The sequence below is a fragment of the Peromyscus californicus genome, unplaced genomic scaffold (assembly GCF_007827085.1).
Source record: "Peromyscus californicus insignis strain IS unplaced genomic scaffold, ASM782708v3 Scaffold_4__1_contigs__length_199733344, whole genome shotgun sequence".
NCBI classification, from domain to species: domain Eukaryota; kingdom Metazoa; phylum Chordata; class Mammalia; order Rodentia; family Cricetidae; genus Peromyscus; species Peromyscus californicus.
Window position 1 is genome coordinate 156,166,460 of NW_026294562.1, and position 20,163 is coordinate 156,186,622.

Below are 20,163 nucleotides of genomic sequence, written 5' to 3' on the forward strand. Positions count from 1 at the left end.
ACTGTGCTAGGCTAGTTGAGTCCCAGGAATCCTCTTGTCTATGCCTCCCTAGCACTAGGATTATACTATGGCATGGCATCTTGCCTTTAACATAGGTGCTGGGACTTGAACTCAGGTCTTAGGTTTGTGGAACAAGTAGTTTAACAACTGAGCCATCTCCCCAGTACCTGAGTATTGGTTTTTCAATGGTTAGATCTTAATGCTTAATGACACAGAAGAAGAAAGAAAACATGAAAGAATAGGGGGAGGCTGTGCCTTGTTCTAGACAGCTCAAACTGAAAACATTGTCTCAAGACAAGCAGATAGGAACTTATGTACAGAAGCTAGTCATAGTGGTAATGTCTCTAATCTTAACACCCGGAAAGCAGAGGCAGCAGGGCTGTGAGTTGGATGACAGTCTAGATTTCTGTCCTGGCTTGCATTCTTTTTTTAAATTATTTGTTTTTACTTTATGTGCACTGGTGTTTTGCCATGGGTGCCAGGTCTCCTGGAGCTGGAGTTACAGACAGTTGTGAGCCTCCATGTGGGAATTGAACCCAGGTCCTCTGGAAGAGCAGTCAGTGCTCTTAACCACTGAGTCATCTCTATTGCTGTGATAAAACACTGACTGAAAGCAACTCAGAAGGAGAAGGGTTATTTCTTTTCACAGCTTACAATCCTGAAGGGAAACAAGGGGAGGAACCTGGAGGCAGGAATTGAAGCAGAAACAATGGAGGAATGCTGTTTTTTGGTTTCTCCAGCCTGCTTTTTAAATACAACCTAGGACCATCTGCCCAGGGATGGCACCATTTACAGCGAGCTGGGCCCTTCTACATCTATTATTATTAGTAGCAGTTTTGTTTTTTGAGACAGGGTTTCTTTGGATAGCCTTGGTTGTCCTGGAACTAGCTCTGTAGACTAGGCTGGTATTGAACTCACAGAGATCCACCTGCTTCTGTTTCCTGAGTTGGGATTAAAGGCATGCACCAGCATGCCTGGCCTCTACATCAATCATTAATCAAGAAAATGCCCCACACACTTGCCTATAGGTCAATATGATGAAAGCATTCTTTCACCTGAGGTTCCTTCTTCCCAGATAACCCAAACTTGTGTCAAGTTGAGAAAAAAACTAACTGGGACAGATACCCAGGGACTTTTAGGCTAGCTTGTGATATACAGGGAGAGCCTGTTTTAAAAAACGAAACAAATCAAGTGCTCTCTCCCACAGAAAGACAACTTGCCCACAATAGTGGTTTCCTCACTGGTCATCAATCCTGAACAGAAGAAATGCTTTCAGTGTGTGATTGTGAATACTTTCCAGTGGCCAGAAGTCAGTCTGGGGCATGGAAGGGGTATATGCTTAAAACACTCCAAATAGCTGACCTCTTGGGCCGAAGCTGCCACTTTTGGTTTTCTCCATCTATCTGTGATCTTTGTTTGCAGATCAGTACCCTCAAAACCATGGGGAGATTCTGCTTTAACTGAATGTGTAACAATCCTATCTGGAGAGGACTTTTCCTTGCCCCATATGATGCCTTTCATAAGATGGTAGTTAGTGTATAACAGAGGAGAGTGGACTGGTGATCACAGATTGCCTTGAGCACCCAGCCAGTGGCTGTGGAGCCACTGTGGATGAGTATCCTAGCTGGCTAGCGGGGCCACATCTCACAAACCGAGCACTCAGGCAGATGACATTGTTTGGGTGGGCTGAATGCATTTGTGACGCAGAGTGAGAAAGTTAGTAAGCTAACTGGGCCACTGTTCTGGACTTGATTCAGCAGCGATGACTGATGCCAAACATGGCATCCGTAAGTTGCACTCGGGCACAGTCCTCTGAAAGACTCATCAAATACCCCTCAGTCACCGAGCAGACTTGCCCACTTGAAATCTGGGGTGGAATTTTAGTCTCTTGTAGGGAACACCATAAACTGGAGTGAGGAGAACCCCCTAAGCTCCCTGCTGTCAGCATGCCAAGGAGGAGTGAGGGGAGAGCCTTCTCTGCTCTATTTCTTCTCCTGGCCTATCTGGAGAGATGGCTGGAAGCTCCGCCTCCTCCTCTTCTGCAGGTGGCGTTTCCCCCACTGAAAACAAGCTGAGCAAATTTGACTCATCACAGCAAAGGTCACACAAGCTCCTGTTTGGCAAATCACTAGAAGAATTGGGGCAGTGGGGCTAGCAAATGTTTTTTGGCTCTCCAAAAGCCCAGCAAGTTGCCCTTAGATGAGTGCTATTTGTGTGTCTTCTAGAAGACCGTGTTGGTCATTTCAGATTTCTAACAGGTCTTATTTTTACAGTTCCTGAACACCACGGCTTTAAGAACACCCTTCATCCAGGACGGAACTCTCTGACTTTAAGACTTGCCTGGTAAGGACCACCATCACTTTGTAGTTTTGTAGTTTGTTGAAGTGGGGGAGTGTCTGTCTGTGAGTCTGGGGAAATTCAGGCTGCCTTTTCTCGGGAGTAGGGACTTGTCACAGTTTCCATGCTAAGACAGAATCCTTTCATGAACTCTCCTCTGTTCAGATGATTGCAGTGGACTGTGAAAAGTGGCCTGGGGTTCAGGTCTTCTGGGTGGGATGAACATGTACTCAGCAGACATACCTACCCCTGAAACCCAAACAGCAACCAGCTAAGCAGAGCCTAGCAAGGGACAACTTCATTCACTGCTGTGTGGCATCTGAGCTGTGGCAGTTTGGGACTAGAGCTGGTGAGCTGGAGCTGCTGGAAGCCAGGCGACCCCATGAGTGAACCACCTGTTGTCACTTCCCTGACAGTCCCATGTGATTCAGTGGACTGGCCCAAAGTTGGGGGACATCTGTCCCAGAGCAGTGCCACATCTGCCATGTCAGCCCTACGATTCTAAACTCACAAGTGGAGTGTTTTTCCTACACAGAAGCCCTCGAGACTTGTATAGTATAGAAGAGCATCGTGGGACGTGATGCCTTCGTTGGCCCCATTTAAGGTGGCCCCAGAATATCTGTAAACTCACCTCAGATTTAATTGGTCCAGTCTACCTTCTTCTGGCCATGCATCTCTGAGGTCACTCTATAAACCAGGGGAAATTGATAGTGGGATTATGCACTCAGAAATTAATTTTATATTGTACTAAATATATGTATTTTTTATTGTGACTTTATCTCATTGGGGAAAGTGCTTACTTCTGATTTTGTGGATATTACTGACCGTGGATTACTTTTATTTTGGTTTTTACACAACAGTTATATTAGAAATTTGCTGTTTTATTCTTACCTTCTTAGTAAAAATCCTTTTATCACACAATGGGTAATTTATATCCATTACCAGGCCTTTCAATCCTTTTCAGCGGGCTGTCAGTGCCGTTGGCACAGTAATGATTAATGTGATCTAATAATAGTGTGCCATTATATTACCTTAGTAAAACATGTACCAACATCCTATTCGGATCTACCAAATTCATAGCTTCCTATAATATTTTTGTTGAAAGACAGGATTACTATTTTTCAAAGCTGATTTTTCCCCCTTTAACATATTTAATGAAATTCACAATTCTTTGCCTTAGTAATCCAGGGCATGTGATTGGACGTGACGGGCAAATTCCAGGTCTGTAGGCACTGTTGTGATTTGTCAGTTGAGAGTGTGACAGTCCCAGTGATCTGCTGGGAAGATTCGTTTGTTTTTATCGGGTCTGGGTTGCTTTGCCTTGAAGAAGAAGAAAAGGAACAATATAAATTGTCAGGTCTCTGGTCCCTTCTGACTTCAGTAAAGAAAGTATATTTTAGGTCAAAGACAGAAAAATATGTGATTTGGTTCCAAGTTGCTTTTATTTCCTGCCATTTGGTCCCCTCTTTTGTCACCTGCTTCAGTCTGCTGGTGGACAGCAGAGGTGACAAAGCCAGAGGAGGTGTCATCAGAAAGATGCCCCAGGATGCTCCTCTCAAGCCCCGTCTTCACGTTTGCCAATGACCAGACCTTGTTGGGTCTGCCACGGGGCTCCTCAGACTTGTCACTGTTAGTATGTTAAGCTAGACACTTCTGCACTGTAGAAAGCTGTCCCTACAGTGGGATGCTTCACAGCATCCCTAGTCTTGTCCTGCCGTGAGCACTAGCCTTTTCCTCACAGGAACAACCAAGATATATCCAGAAATCTCTACATGTCCTTGGGGATTCAAACAGTCGTTATTGGAGCCCATTTATCTCATGTGATAGACACACAAGCAAATCCCTGTGAGTATTAGGGTACTTTAGAGGGGACTCTGGAGCCTCAGGTACCTCTTATCCATTTTTGGCTCTGGGAGAGGGGACATGTGGATGGTGGACATAGACGGAAGTACAGTCCTCTGTCTTCGTTTTCCCTTCTCCTCTGTCAGAGAGCCAGGCCCCAGCAAGGGCCTGAGTCTTTAGCTTCTTTCACTCAAATCCCATTATAATCATGCTCGTGATTGATAACATTCCACCTTTTCAAAGGGCTTTAAAATCTGTGTCAACCAAGGATGACATTATTGTAGTGTCGGAGAGATGTATTCAAACAATTACACACTCAAATCGAAGTGGGAAGGGTTGTCCTTCTATCCCGGATGCCGTTGTGATGTGGTGTGAGCCAGCATCTCAGCCCACTCCCACCCCCATCCCCATCCTCACCCCCACTTCCACCCCCATCTCCATCCTCACCCCTACTCCCAACCACATCCCCATCCTCACCCCCACTCCCAGCCCATCCCCATCCTCACCCCCAATCCCAGCCCATCCCCATCCTCACCCCCACTCCCATCCCCATCCTCACCCCCACTCCCAGCCCCAACCTCACCCCCACTCCCAGCCCATCCCCATCCTCACCCCCACTCCCACCCCCATCCCCATCCTCACCCCCACTTCCACCTCCATCTCCATCCTCACCCCTACTCCCAACCACATCCCCATCCTCACCCCCACTCCCATCCCCATCCTCACCCCCACTCCCAGCTCATCCCCATCCTCACCCCCACTCCCAGCCCCATCCTCACCCCCACTCCCAGCCCCATCCTCACCCCCACTTCCACCTCCATCTCCATCCTCACCCCCACTCCCATCCCCATCCTCACCCCCACTCCCAGCCCATCCCCATCCTCACCCCCACTCCCAGCCCCATCCTCACCCCCACTCCCAGCCCCATCCCCATCCTCACCCCCACTCCCAGCCCCCCACAAAGCTTCAGCAGGAAAATAAATAAGAAGAAACAGGTTTTGCCTTTTGAACTAGTCAGCTTGAAAAGTAGCTTGAATATCAGGGCTGCTTGGGACTGGAGGTGGGAGCAATCAAGCAAGAGAGAGAGAGAGAGAGAGAGAGAGAGAGAGAGAGAGACCAAGAGAGAGATCTTATTTTTGATTCAGAACAAGAATTACTACTGCAACATTGACTCGAAATATGCAATCAACTGAAATCAGGAAAAGTATTTTGAATACAAAATTTATATTGAAATACTCAAATCTTGATACATGTGCACTCACATACATGTATATATTTAAATCAAGGATAGAGAAGATGAGGAATAAAGCTTTTGTCATAAAAATACTACTGCAATATTTACCCTCAGATGATTCTGCATCATTGGAGTGCATTTTTGTACCATTAACATTTGCCATATGAGACATTCTTGCTTGTTTTAGCAACAAATGAGCAAATGGAGCTAATTTACCTTTGTCTTAGGAAGATTTCAAATGCATTGTGACATTTGGGGTGGGAAGCATCTTCATCCATTTCTGGTTTGTCTCCCATATGGAAGGGCAAGACTGGTGAGGGTAAGGGTCATTTGTGTGTTGTTCAGTGTTATTTCCCTAGTTCTTGGAATGGTACTTGATGAATAGTAGGTTCCCAATAGTGGAAAATGGGTGGGTTGGGTAGATAGATACATCATGGGTGAATAGTTAGGTGGATGAATGGATAGATGGATAGGATGTTTGGATGGATATTTGGAGTAGATGACTGGATAGGTGGGTTAGATAGATGTGTAGATGGGTAGATGGATGGATGTGTAGAAGGATGGATGGGTGTGTGGATGTTAGGTAGATGAGTAGGCAGATGGATAGATGAACACATGAATGGATAGATAGATGAGTGATTGGGTAGACAGATGCATGTGTGGTAAATATGTGGATAGGTGGGAATGAAACTGAATGGATAGAAGGATGGGTGGTTAGGTGGGTGGCTAGGTGGATGGATCAACGTGTAGGTAAATGGATGAATGTATAAATAAGTAGGTAGATAAGAAAAAGGTTGAACAGATAGGTAGATGAATGGAATGGATGGGTGGATACATGGGCAGATGAGTACATGGGTAGGTGGATGAATTGATTGATAGATGGGTAGATGGGTGAGTGGATGAATGGATGGGTAAGTGAATCAGTGCATGGGACTTTGTTTCAAGTCTTAACATAAATTTCTGACAATAGTGAAATGCCACCTTTACCATCTCTTCACTCTTGGCCTCTTAAATATTTTTTTTTTTAAACTTCAAAATGGGCAGTTAGAGCGAAGCTTTCTCATTGTCTCTTCTTTTTAGTTATTTTTTTTCCAAGTAGAGGAAAATAGACTATGTAAAGGAATCACTGTAAGTGGAAAGATACTTTGTTGCCAGAAATATATATATATAAAGATCTCCAAGAGCACATGGACCTGTGGCTGGGCTGAAAGACATGTACTAGAGATGATGACTGGATAGACGGATGAATAGACAGGTGGATGGGTCAATGTATGGGGAAGTAGATGAACAGCTCAAGTAGGGGGGAGGTGACCTGTTTCAAAGAGTAGGTAGTTTACGAGGCTCAGAAGACTCTCCTTGCACATGCGTGATGTCTATCTCCTGGCTATATAACTGTAACTGTATATTTCATATTTGTAGAGGCTCTTAGTATCTCCTTCCAATTTATTGTTTCATTTCCTTGGATTGGTCCATGCTCAACCATGCAGGGTCAATCTATCTTCAGGACAGGCTGATAGTCCAGTTGGTATATTCACAAGACAAAGTGCAGTCAGTGTGGCGAACACACTAGGGCGTGTCATCCTGGTGATGGGGAGGGTCCAGGTCTCTCCATCACTGACCTTTAAATTATTGTACAGTGATCATCATTTCAGCATCAGGGAGAAAATAACAGAGAAAGGAGAGGCATCCATTAGTTATCACACTGGGTCTGGAGTCCTAGCACAAACACATGAGTTTTGGAATGCTATTCCCTGGATCAGGACATTAGTTCTGCTGCTTATTGGCTGCATGAACATTTGCCAAGTAGCTTACACTTTCATTTTCTCATCTATACATTGGGAATAACACTAATGTCCTGCCATGGATTATACCACGCCACATACTTAATGCAATGTCTGGCTCAAAGTTGACAATGAATGTATGAAATGTTCATTGTTTTCCCTTTTTCTGCTTAGTCATCTCTTCATTTCCTCTGCTTTTAAACAAGAATAATGAAACTATAAACCATTTTCAGAAAATTAAGCCCTCTCTGGATCCTACCAAAGCTGGTGTCCTCAAGACATTGCCAGGCATGTGGTCTCCCTAACACCCTTGGGGACCTTGGTTAGTAAGTTCAGAGGACTTCAGAAAGAGTGGTGAGTTTCTTAAGTCAGCTCCCCATGCCGTTTCTTTTGTGAGGGAGCACTGTTGACACACCACTGGGGGTTTGGGATTTGCTTGCTGCTTGGGGGGTGAATTCCTGGGATGGAAGCCACGTGGTCACAGTGGGTGAGTTGTTCCCATTTTTTTGAGAGGGAGGGGAGCCTGTAGCTTTGCTCTTACACCCGCTTGTGAGTGAGTCTGCTCCACATCACAACCCATTTTTATATTTTTAGCTGCCACTGAAATTTCACATTTTGCTTTAGTTTATTATGTATGCAAGTATCTTGCTGATAAATTACATGTATAATTGTACCATCGTAACTACTGCTAGTCAGCGACAACGTATAATTAAACTCACCCTTGTAGTCATTGAACTTTTCTGTCCCTGACAAGATCATTGACCACCCCAGGCAGGGTGCACCTCCATGAGGAGCCATGGAAGTGTCTGGGTGGCTGAATCGCCCTCCCACCTCTGGCCCATCGGGCACTCTGGTGCAACCCCTCTGCCTGTACACATGCGTGGGCAAAGTGCCTCTGATCCTGTGCAGGACAGAAGGGGCAGATTGCAGGGCCAGGCTTGACTCTCTGTGTCTGTGTCTGTGACCAGCTCACTCAGCACGTGTGCCTCATAGACTTAATAAAGTTTTAGGATGATCTTTACTGGACACTGATCCCTTTTTTCACATGTAACGTGATACCTTTCTATTCATTTTCTTTTGGGGGTGTTTACTGTGCCAGTTTTCTGCCTCTGTGACAAGGATTGATCCATTGTAGCACAGGATCATGGAGGACACATTGTTTGATCATTTTTTATTTGTTTAAAAATTTAAACAAGCCGGGCGGTGGTGGCGCACGCCTTTAATCCCAGCACTCGGGAGGCAGAGCCAGGCGGATCTCTGTGAGTTCGAGGCCAGCCTGGTCTGCAAAGCGAGTTCCAGGAAAGGCGCAAAGCTACACAGAGAAACCCTGTCTCGAAAAACAAAAAAACAAAAAAACAAAACAAAAACAAAAAAAAAAAAAAATTTAAACAAATCTGTGGTGAAATATACATAACAGAAGACTTCCCATTTGTTGTTTGGCTATCTATCTATCTATCTATCTATCTATCTATCTATCTATCTATCTATCTATCTATCTATGTTTCTTTTAAGGCAGGTTTTCACTATGTAGCTCTGCTTGGCCCAGAACTTGCTCTGTAGACCAGAATGGCCTCAAACTCACAGAGATCCACTTGCCTCTGCCTCCCCAGGACTGGAATTAAAGGCTTGTGTCACCATGCCTGGCTTCTATTGTGATTATTTTAAATATTATGGTTTAGTGGTACCAACGACTCCAACCATCTACCTCCAGAACTTTTTGATCTTAATGACTAAATGCTGACCCAACCTTCCTCTGTTCAGCAGAATGTCCTTGGGGCTTACCCCATTACAAACACATAGGGATTTCATGCCTCTCCGATAGCAAATATTTACTATTCCATTGCAGATACATCCCAAACTTTGTGCATCCCTCAGTGAATACTCGGGTTTTTCTCATATCATGACTATTAGGAATCATGCTGCTGTGTGAGTGGGTTTCTATCCTTCTTCAAGAGTCATCCTTAAGTTCATTTAGATATTTAGCCAGAGGTGAAGTTACTGGGTTATATGATAATTCTATTTTCAACTGTTCATCCCTGTGACGGTTCACTGTGCCCTATACCAGTTTAAATGCCTTTAAAATCCCAACACTCGGGAGGCAGAGGCAGGCAGATCTCTGTGAGTTCAAGGCCAGCCAGGTCTACAAAGCAAGTTCCAGGACAGCCAGGGCTATTATACAGAAAAACCCTGTCTCAAAAAACATCCAATTTTTTTTGCATACAGTATGTTTTGATCATATTTTTCCCCTCCCCCAACTCCTCACAGATCCTCCCTCCCAATCACTGTCTCCAACTTCGTGTTTCTTCTCTTAAAAAAAAATCAAAACGAAACAAAAATGCTCATAACAAAACAAAACAAGACAGACAGCGTTCAATTTGTGTTGTTCAACTACGCCTAGGAATGAGGCCTGTCCCTTCCCCAGGAGGTATCAGTTGTAAATAGCCTCATGGTTGGGGGTGGGACTTTATTCCCAATTCCCCTTTTTCCTGCTGGGATCTTTGTCAACCTGAGCTTGTGCAGGCCCCGTGCACGCTGCCACAGTCTGTGAGGTCATATCTGCATCAGCCCTCTGCGTCTGGAAGATGCCATTGCCTTCAAGTTGTCTACCACCTCCGGCTCTCGCAATCTTTCTTCCACACAGACTCTTGAGCCTTGAGAGGAGGGTTTTGATAAAAATACTACATTTAGGGATGAGCACCCCAAAGAGGTCTCTCACTCTGCACATTGTCCAGTTGTGGGTTTCTTACTAATTCCCATCTACTGCAAGAAGTTTCTCTGATTAGGGTTGAATGATGAGTATAGCAATATACCATTAGGAATAATTTCATTTATTTATTTATTTATTTATTTATTTATTTATTTATTTATTTATTTATTTATCTATTTATTTATTTAGGTAGGTATTTCATTTTCTAGCTTGAGTTAGCTTTAAACTCATGAACTACAAACCTCCTGCTTCAGTTTTTTGGGAAACTGTTGTTTTTGTTTTTCTAAGCTGGATATCAGAAAAAAATCTTATATTTAAATGTGATGTTGTAGTTGGGAGCGAAGTGAGTAAGAGAACTCTCAGAGGGAGAACATACACAGCATTACTGGACATGAGCTCAGGGATGGTAAGCAGGCACTGAGCCCAGACCCTGGTCCTATCATGGTCCTTCCTACTCTTACACATCAATTCTCAGCCCTGCCCTGTGCCCCTCTCTTTCTGGATATGCCAAGGAGCTGGCACTGGGTGCAGGCCTACCTACATACTCAGTATTTCCTCATGACCAGAAGGGAAGCTAAGCAAGCTAGCAAGGTCTCACAAAAAAGAGAGTTATTTCCATAATAGGGGTAAGAATGGGGGGCAAACCAGGGATCTAAGGGTGTGCATGCAGCTTCCTGCCCTGTTTGGTTCTTTGGGATTATGCTTTGTCTCAGACAAATCCTTGTGTAGAGTTGGAGTCTGGCCTCAAACTGGTGCTTCTCCTGCCCTAGCCTCCTGAGTGCTGATGACAGGTATCATTGCCACACTTAGCCTGATTTTTCCCTCCACCTGGTGGAGAATCTGCTTTCTCATTTCTGAGAGACACCTTGGGCACATTCTGTGGTTTCAGGGGCTCAGTTGGCCAGATGAGACCTGTTGTGAATGAGATATCAGGTGGTGCCCCCTCCTCTACACCCACCTCCTTCCTGCTTGCTGCCCTCTCCATCCATCCATTCATCCATCCATCCATCCATCCATCCATCCATCCATCCATCCATCCATCCATCATCAGGATGTATGGATTCAGTACTAGGAACCTTTCATTATTTCTTGATGCATAAAGGATGAAACATGTAGAGTTATTTGTTCCTTCTTCATGAACTCTCTGAGAACTCTGGGATGGAAAGCTGGGGAAAGGTTCTGGGGAAGGCAGAAGCAAGCCTGCTCAGATGGAGGTTGTGTGGGTCTGATCTTGGAATTAGAAACTGGTTCCATTTTTGATCCACTGCTATCAGCCTGGGTGGCTTTAAGTAGGCTCACTCGTCACAGCTGCTGGTTTCTACCTGAAGGTTGAGGAGTTTGAACCACCCAGACTAAAGTTCTTTGAGGAATGCAGAAGGATCTAGGTTAGCTGGGTGGTGGCACACATCTGTAATCCCAGCACTCGAGAGCCTGAGGCAGGAGGATTGGTGCACGCTTGAGGCCAGCCTGGGCGATATAATGGGATGAGACTTTGTTTCATAAACACAAACAGCATAGATTAAGACATCAGGAACCTGCCTTGAAATCTCATGGTCTGATACAGATGTGTCCACGTTGGTGCAGCTGGTCCTTGGACCACACTTGAGTGACAGTGTCCTAGATGGGTGTTCCTATCAACCTTGGGCAGCTTGGAATTGCTCAGATTGCTTTTAAGACCCACCCATGTCTGGGCCTCAGTCAGGAAATCAACTTATAAATCTCCTTGTGGGAGTGGTGGGCCTGGGAAGACCTAAGGTATAAGCATCCAGGACAGTATAGGGAAGCTGCACCTAGAACAGGTGTCAGACTCTCCTTGGAGGGAAGGAAATCCATCTTTCGGCCCTGTTTCAGGCTTTCTAATTCAAAAATTCTAGGCTGGGTCTTTGAATTGGCAAGTTCTGAGACAATGCCTGTGCTACTGGCCTGGGGAGCACACGTGAGAACGAGTGATTTAACGTGACAACTGAACTGTTACTAGTTCATAAACAGAGGGAATTGCACTGAGAGTCCAGGACGCTGCTCTACTGCCATGCCCTGCATGGTTTACATCCTAGAACTCTAACTGGAGGAGGTGAGGGAATGAAGAAGTGACAGGCACACGGACACACGAAAGCTGGCATTGAGTGGTTTGGGATCTCTAATGGAGAAGCCGCAAAACCCAAGAAGCTCAGTGTGTTTATTGTGTATGCTTGAACAGAGAGGCAGGGTTATTGCATACAAGGAAACAGGCTTGTCTGAGCTCAGTAGGAACACTCTCTGTAGGGGAGCAAGGCTGTAAATATCTGGGGGAGAAAGCTATGGTGGTTATTTCCTGCACATACTATCAGCGTCCACACTTGGATCAAGGAAAGGTTTGTCAGCCCTGTGAGCCTCACCCAGGGAAGGCTTTGCCACTCACTTGGGACTTAGGCATTGGTCCTTGTCATGGCTGTGACCATGCTAAATAATGCACACTCACTCTGGACTTCACTCTTTCCAGGATCAATTCATGGACACCTGCTTGACATCTGTCTGTGTAAACTTCCATTGGGAAAAGGTTTGTGGGTAAACAAACAAGAAAACTATTTGAGAACCTTGAAGTTTTAAGGGTGAAGCTTTCAGTCATGGGACTGGAGAATGTTGCTGTTGCAGCTGAGAGACAAGAGGTACTTTTGCTCATCCTCTTTGCCAGATGTGACCACTGTCCTTTCCATCCCACAGGACGTGCTTTGATTTGGACTCTGTGCCCACTCGCCTGATTGCTTACACCCTTTGCAAAGCCTCCACAGGGCCTGGCCTGGTGCTGGGCAGATCAGTCCTTGGCAAAACCCAATGTGTGCAGCTGCTGGCGCCTGTTGACTGTGAGCGACAAGCACTGTCCTCATTTTATATGCATGATCTCATTTAATTTCTGCAATGATCTCATGAAATGAGTCCTGTCATTACCCCATTTCAGAGATGAGGTTCTGATGCTGCCTTCTGGGGTGGCTGTGGATGAGAGAACAGTAGCTGTGCTGCAGGGTAGATGAGGTAGACGACAGTGAAAGCTTCACCCAGGTCTGCTTGGCCACCCTCTGGGCCTGATGGCAGTGCTCAGAGTCAATGACTATCCTAGAAGTCACTGCAGTTGTCCTTTCTTGGTCAAAGTTTCACTGGTCCAAGACTCCTTAGGGAACCTGGTCAATGACTCTCTTCTTGGGGAAAGCCCCTTTGTTTGAACCTTGATTGTGCTGATTATGGATGTCATCTAAGGAAAAAGATGGGTAGACCTCTGCAGGGTCCAGGTCCTGCTTCTGTGGCTTTCTTTTTGCCTTAAACACCCCCCTGGGAAGTCAGAAATGAGTCCATCAAAGCAAGTTCTTGCTGAGGCAATACTAAAGTGAGTTCATCTGTCTATTTATCTAGGCTGCTTGGGTCAGAAGTTGGGGAGGGCTCCCTGATAGAAAGGAGAGACAGAGAGGTAGGTCTGTGGTCCTCTAAGTGGTACTTGGCCCATTGGTGGGGAAAAGAATGGACAGAAGCACCTCGTAGCCTCTGATGGAGCAACCTGTTGTTAGCCTCATATGTGTCCAGAGTTCCTGGTATATGAGTTGAGCTTAAGCATGTGTAGGTGGTGTTGACACCAGGGAGAAGAGGTGCATGTAAAGCTCACTAAAGACAAGATGATTGAAGAGGTCTTGAGATGTCCAGAGTCAGGTTCGAGCCCTCAGCTACAGAAGACCCTTCTAGTGGCCAGAGCTATACCACTTGCCCTGTATGTCAAAAATTGAGATTTTGCTGAAGATATTACTGGATGTGTCTGTGTCCTGAGGTGCAGTCCAGCATGAAACCCGGGATGGTCCCTTTGGTCTGCCGTGTTCTACCTTTATCTTACAACTAGATGGATTTAATAAAAGACTGAATTGGAAATCTACTATAATTGCTACCAGGCATCTGATTACAAACTCTCTTAGTATATCTGGTAATGATGTGGGGTGCACGGAGTTGACATCTGGTTGAAGAGACTACCTTTCCATGCTTTTGTCAGGAGAACATATTTGATCTTAGGATGCTCCTTTTTTGAATACTTGAGGGCTTCATTCCTTAACTCAAAAAAAAAAAAAATCAACCATAAACCTCTTAGATCAACCTGTGCTTCAACATAGACACAAGGACAACTTACGAAGAGAAATCTACACTCTGTTCTCAGGGTTATGTAGGAATGTAGTTGACTTCCCTCTTTTTGAAGGACAAGAGCTGCAGATCTTGGCTTAGAATTTGCAGGGACTATGATGACAGTGTGAGTAAAGGAGTGGTCTTGTGCTTGGGGAACGCTTTCTTCCTGGCAGCCCTTTATCCAGGCTAAATGGGAGCTGTGGAAGGAGATGCCTGCCTTTATGGTAAAGCATGCGTGGGGCTCAGAGGCAGGACACATGAACCTTGGCCTGGCACAGAACCCTTGTGAGTTGTCCCTACATCGCAGACTTCTACTCCCCTCCCCCTTTTTTTATAATCCCACCACACTTTTCCTTTAGGACAGTGGGCTAATTCCAGACACGTGTCTGAAACCAATCCACACACAACACCACAGTCTGAGTCAACCCATGGCCTTGGCTGCATATGGACCAGAGGATCCTACCACCTAGGATCCTCCCCCCGTGGGCCAGACCCTGCACCCCCAGCTGTGTAGCAGGAGCCTGCTTTACCTGGCTGTTAACTTAGAGAACAGTTAAGGTCCAGGTCAGGCAGAACCAAGGTATGTAGCTTCATTTCAGTGGTCAGGACTTTCCAGGTCTAGGACTTACCAGAACCAGGATGATTTGCTCTTCAGTCTCTTGAGGATAGATCCTGGATGTTCTCCTTAGTCAGTATTCCCCAGCCCTGGGGACTTTGACTTGCGGATTCTTGCAGTATCCCCGAACCATCAAAACTCTGCAGGAACAGTTCACTGACTGTCATCTCTTCTTGTTCCAGGGAAATTTGCTTGGACTCTGGGAGATGTGGGACCAGGGAACCTATTATAGTGATGGAATTGCTGGGGAGATTTGTGTCAAGTTAGGTTCCCAGGCCCCACAAACAGGTACTTGGGTCTGGGTGCAGTCATGCAGATGGGCCTGGATTGTAGCTAACACTGAAACTTAGTGGGTCCACCCCAGAGAGCCATGTTCTCCATTTTTTTTTTTTTTTTTTTTGCTTCTCAGCTGTATGATTCTGGCTAAACATTTTGAGTTTCTGGTTCTCATTTTTTCTCACCAGTAAGAAGAGTTGAACACGTTGACACCCACCTGCAATCCCAGCAGCTGGGAAACTGAGGCAGGAGGATTAACAATCAGTCTGGGCCACATAGTAAGTTCAAGGCCAGCATGAGCCACATAGCAATTTCCAGGCTAGCTGAAGATCCATTGGGAGGGGTTGTCTTACATAAACAAACCAACCAAAAAACACAGCCCAGAATTAAGGTATGCAGTTTTAATCCAGAGAGGGCAAGAGAGAAACATACACATACATAGAGTGGGGGAGAGGGAGGGAGGGAAAGAGAGAGAGAAAGGGGAGGGGGGAAGGAGGGGGTTTAGGAAGGAGGGGGAAGAGAGAGAGAGATTATACTTATTGGTTCTGAAGAGTCTGTCCACCACTTCTGAAGTCATGTTTTTATAAACAGTCTGTATTTGGGGCTGGTAAACTGCACCAGGGCCTGGTAAACTGCACCAGGGACTGGTAAACTGCACTGGGACCTGGTAAACTGCACCGGGTCCTGGTAAACTGCACTGGGGCCTGGTAAACTGCACCGAGGGTATAGAGCCTGTAGTGATTTAGAGAGAGGGTTTTGTGAACATGGCCAAGGTTAGGAAGGCAACCTCTATGAGAGGAGTCATTCATGTTTATTGAAATTACTCATTTTAATCACCCGATGTTTCCTTGATTTAAAAAAGTATATATATATATATATATATATATATATATATGCATATATATATACATATATATAAATCCTCTATAAATGATGACTACCTTGGAATTCACAAACTCTTTCACTTTTGTGATTGGCAACATTAAATGGCAACAGCTCATTTAAATAAGCAACATCTGGACATTATTATTTTTAGGGATTTTTTTTCATGTGTTGATTTAGAAATCTGGGGCCTTTATGAATCTTGCATGAATATTCTTTTATATTCACATCTACCATCAAGACACAAAGAAATAGCCAAAAAATACTGTCCAGTGATTCTTTGATGCTATGCATGTGTGTTTTTTTTTTAAACAACGCATCCATTGTGAATGAGAGAAGCTATGGAATGGGCTGTCTCAGGGTAGGTGGAGGGAGAGGCTTCATTTGTTGGAGGTGAAATGCCCAGTCAATTAGAAGCCACAGTAGGGAGAAAGCTTTGATTTTATATATAATACTATAATATTTTAAAATAACAATATAATTTTGGACTGATATCAGAATATGGTATCTACTATTTCTCAGAATAATCCAATTTAGAACAATGTATTCTGAGCAGTTTTGGTAAAAATAGAAGATCTATCATTACAAGGTATAAGATAATGCATTAATTTTTATGAGTGAGTTATGAAGATGTACAACTTGGTTGAGGGTTAGGATAAACATAATATTCCTTAATTAATCCATTATGCCACGGTACACATGTGCCATTTTTATTACCTTAAAATGAAAAATGTCAAAAAAGGAAATTGCTGCTTTTTTATATCAAAAAAGCCTTTTTTGAAAAATCATAAAATGTCTAATCTAATTCACCATATAATACTAATGAACCTAAGAACCCATCTCAATGAACAGTTTAGGATAAAAGTCATCCATTTCTGGCAGTCAAATTCCAGAACTTTTTAGATGAGGCAGAACCTTTCAGCACCAGATATCGGAAATGGCATTTGTGATTAGAAGTGTTATTAATAGCTATTTGTTATTAACGTGGCAGAGAGTTTTAGAAATTCATATCTACCCTCCTTGCATTTGCTAAATCTATGGTCACAGATGTCAAGATCATTTGTGGAGTTCAGCCATTTTTTTCCACCCCTGAATCTGGTTAACTTTTACCCATTCCAGTTTTATGGGCAATGCCAAATAGGGAAGACATGCGCATATGTGCTTGAATACACACATATGCATACACATGCTTGTACACACATACATGTGCACACATATGCATGCATCCCCCCCCCCCCCCCACGCACGCACGCACACACAGCTTTCTGTCTGGTACAGTTAATTTCCTCAAACCTCTCTGAATTCCCCACACTTACTCACTTATTTTTGGCATCTCTGCTCTCTGGTGGCATCCTGTCCTTCCCGAGTCACCATCATGTGCCCGTTCTCTCTTTTGTCTTATCACAGCAGTAGCTGTTGGAGGCATGCTGCCAGCACCTTTGCAGCGGCACACACGGTGGCTGCAGCAGGCCTTGTTATGGAAAAGAATTGCCCGGTGGGTTGAGAGAATGGCCGTCGGCGGACTAGAATCATGAAGCTGAAAGTAATATTGCCGACTGGAGGTCATTTTTCCCAACTGAGGGGCAATAGTTTGCCACTATAAACTGCACATTGCAGTCACTATATGTTTTATTAAACCATTTAAGGAACTTGGGAGCCATTTCATTTAAACTTCCTGCTTGATGTAGCTGAGGGCAGAGCCCAGAGCAGATCACAAAAGAGGCCTAGAGTAATTTGCAGAAGAAATACCCTGGTGCTCAGCAGGATACTCTGCAACTGAGCAGGCTGGCCGGCTCAGTCCTACAGAGCTCCCTAACGCTTGAGTGCATGAGTGTGAGTGAGCACATGTGTGTGCCTGCTAACTGTGAGTGTGTGGTGGGGAGGGAGTGCTCTGGTCTCAGCTCTGCCACGAACTGGCTGGGTGACCTTGGTCAAATCTCTCTGCCAGTCCAGGACTGCTTCTGTGGCTGCAGAAGTGGAAAATGTTGGATTCAACATGACAGGCCATTTAATGAAATGCTGGGTTGCTGTGCAGGTCCGCCCTAAGAATTATGGTTCTGGAATTACCCATGGGGCATCCCAGTTATCATGGTAGAAAGTCAGCTTTTGATCTTGCCCTTCATGAGAAATCCCTTTGGCCTGGGATGCCTGGCTTTGGTTTGTTAGATAAGTCACTGTGTTCTCTGGCCTCAGTTATGCTGTCTGCAAAATGGGGTTCCGATGAAGGTCAAGCTGTTATTTGTCATCCTTCTGTTAGGCTGGGCTTGGGAAGCCATCGAGGACTATGAAAACCTTGCTTGATCGACATGGAGAACTGTGATTATAATTCAGCTTCAGTGTCTCCCCTGAACTGATGCTTGTGAATTCCGTTTTCACAGTTTGTGTCTGTGAAAAAAGGAACACCCTAAGAGTAATGAACAGGATGGAGTCGGTCGCTTTGCATCTTCAGCCCTAAGTGGTGGTCTTTAGTAGGTGGCCTTATTTCTACGAAGTTATATAACCACATCTTTTTTCTAATTGGCGACTGTATTTAGGAGGTAGAGGGATACACGAGCTATTCATTTCGATTAAATTTTTTATTATGCACTCTGCATTTGGATTGACAACTATTAATATTAAAGAGCTTGGCCAAATTGAAATTTGTATTGCTGGAGAGACTTAAATGTAATGTATGATGCTGGAGAAAAAAAAAAAAAAAGCCTGGGGAGAATGGGAATTACTGGGCTGGGTGCGGACAGGTCCCTGCCAGGTGCTTGTGCTTTCTGGGTAACACCAGCCCTGCACACTGAAGAGAGACTCGTGTAGAGGTCTCTGCAAAGCCAGCATCAAGGTACCAGGCGCTGAGACACGCTCATGGAGATGATGCCAAATAAAGATGTAGGACACGTTCTAGCGCATTATACAAATAATTTTTTATAATAACTGTTTATATACAATATTTTTCTCAGCTCTAATAAGAAGGTTTGGGGGTAAGGCAGAGGAAGTCATTCTAAACTAGGATTCATGTACCACCAATGTATCCTAATGATGAAAAAGAGGAAGCCCACATCTCAGATGCCCTGGAGCAGACTGGACTGTTGCTCTGGAATTCCCAGGGAGAGTGAAGGCCCTGCAAGCTCCTGAGGAGGGAGGACTGAGGCCACAACCATGTGTAGAATGTTCCAGTTGAGCATCAGCGATGGACCCTAGCACTTGGATCTGAGGCTTTAGGTCTTTGGGTCCTGATCTCTTTTAACCGTGCATGGACCTAAAAGGATTTGCCCAAAGACTTGAGGGATCTGCAGAGAGGAAAGTGAGGTGTCTGGGTTCACAGAGCCTCTGAGGAAGAAACAATAACAGAATTCAGTCTGGAGGACACTCTTAGCAGAAGGTGCTGTCTTTATAGTCTGTGGCACCATAGAATTAAGGATGAGGCTGCATCCCACAAGCCACCAGCCTATGAGCTTTGTTAGCTGGTCTTCATGTACTACACATATGCCCTCCACCTTCCTTAGATTTCCTCATGCCGTGTCCTCTGTCTAGAACGTCAGCAGTTCTCCACTCTTCAAACAAATTCTTCAGGGACTCAGACTGAAGAGTGTCCCTTTATGGTGCCATGAGAATTAATTGTTCCCATACTTCTCTCTGCCTTCCCTGAACTGTTCCCCGAGGGAAAGATGGCACTCCTGCTTCTCCAGCCATTGCCTAATGCACGGGCACAGAGAGCTCTCCACGTGCAGAGAACAGCCCCACATGCAATTCAGACTGGACTGGAATGAGGGAAGAGGGTCAATTCACACCCGGGGATGATACAGTTATCCAGGATTCAAAGGGTTGGGGTGTGGCTCAGCAGTAGAGTACCTGTCTGGAATTCACCAGTGATAGCCAGAGTGGTCCTGGGTGTTAGCACAAAGGTAGAGTTTTTGACTAGCATGCTCAAGGTCCTGGGTTCAGTCCTCAGCACCACAGAAATAAAACAAAATACAGAGATGCTCAGTGACTTGGTGGCCTGGTTTACCAGGTTTGATGAATGTTGAGTTTTCATCAGCAAGTGCCTTTAGGTATCACACACTAGTTATTTGTCATTTTAAAACATCCTGGTTGGTTTTCCAGATGTTCCAGCTCTGCTGGAATGGGCACAGGGAATGTTGCTCATGTCCCCACTGCCATCAAGCCTGATCCACCTCTCAGGTATGCCCTAAGCTCCTTGAGGACAGGACCTGTGCTCTTCGTGAGTGCTTTCTCAGACTGATGGGTTCGGTGGTTGGCATGCCTGCACCTGAGACAGGTGTGATGAAGAAACTCATCCAGGCTGGAAATGAAGGGCAGAGGCAGCTGCTGGTATGGGAGGCATAACTACCTTAGGGCAGTCTCC

General features: G+C 45.0%; 1 protein-coding gene across 24 annotated transcripts in view; it reads left to right on the forward strand.

Annotated features, from left to right (window-relative positions):
- Znf536 (zinc finger protein 536) overlaps window positions 1-20,163 on the forward strand; it is a 466,964-nt gene that overhangs the window by 56,387 nt on the left and 390,414 nt on the right. For 21 of the 24 annotated variants that reach the window (XM_052760009.1, XM_052759999.1, XM_052759991.1 and 18 more), the window contains exon 2: window positions 2,274-2,343. The exons of the other annotated variants lie outside the window; for them this stretch is intronic. The gene's annotated coding sequence lies outside the window, so the exon portion shown is untranslated. The remainder of the gene's footprint in view (window positions 1-2,273; window positions 2,344-20,163) is intronic. 24 annotated transcript variants of the gene reach the window in all.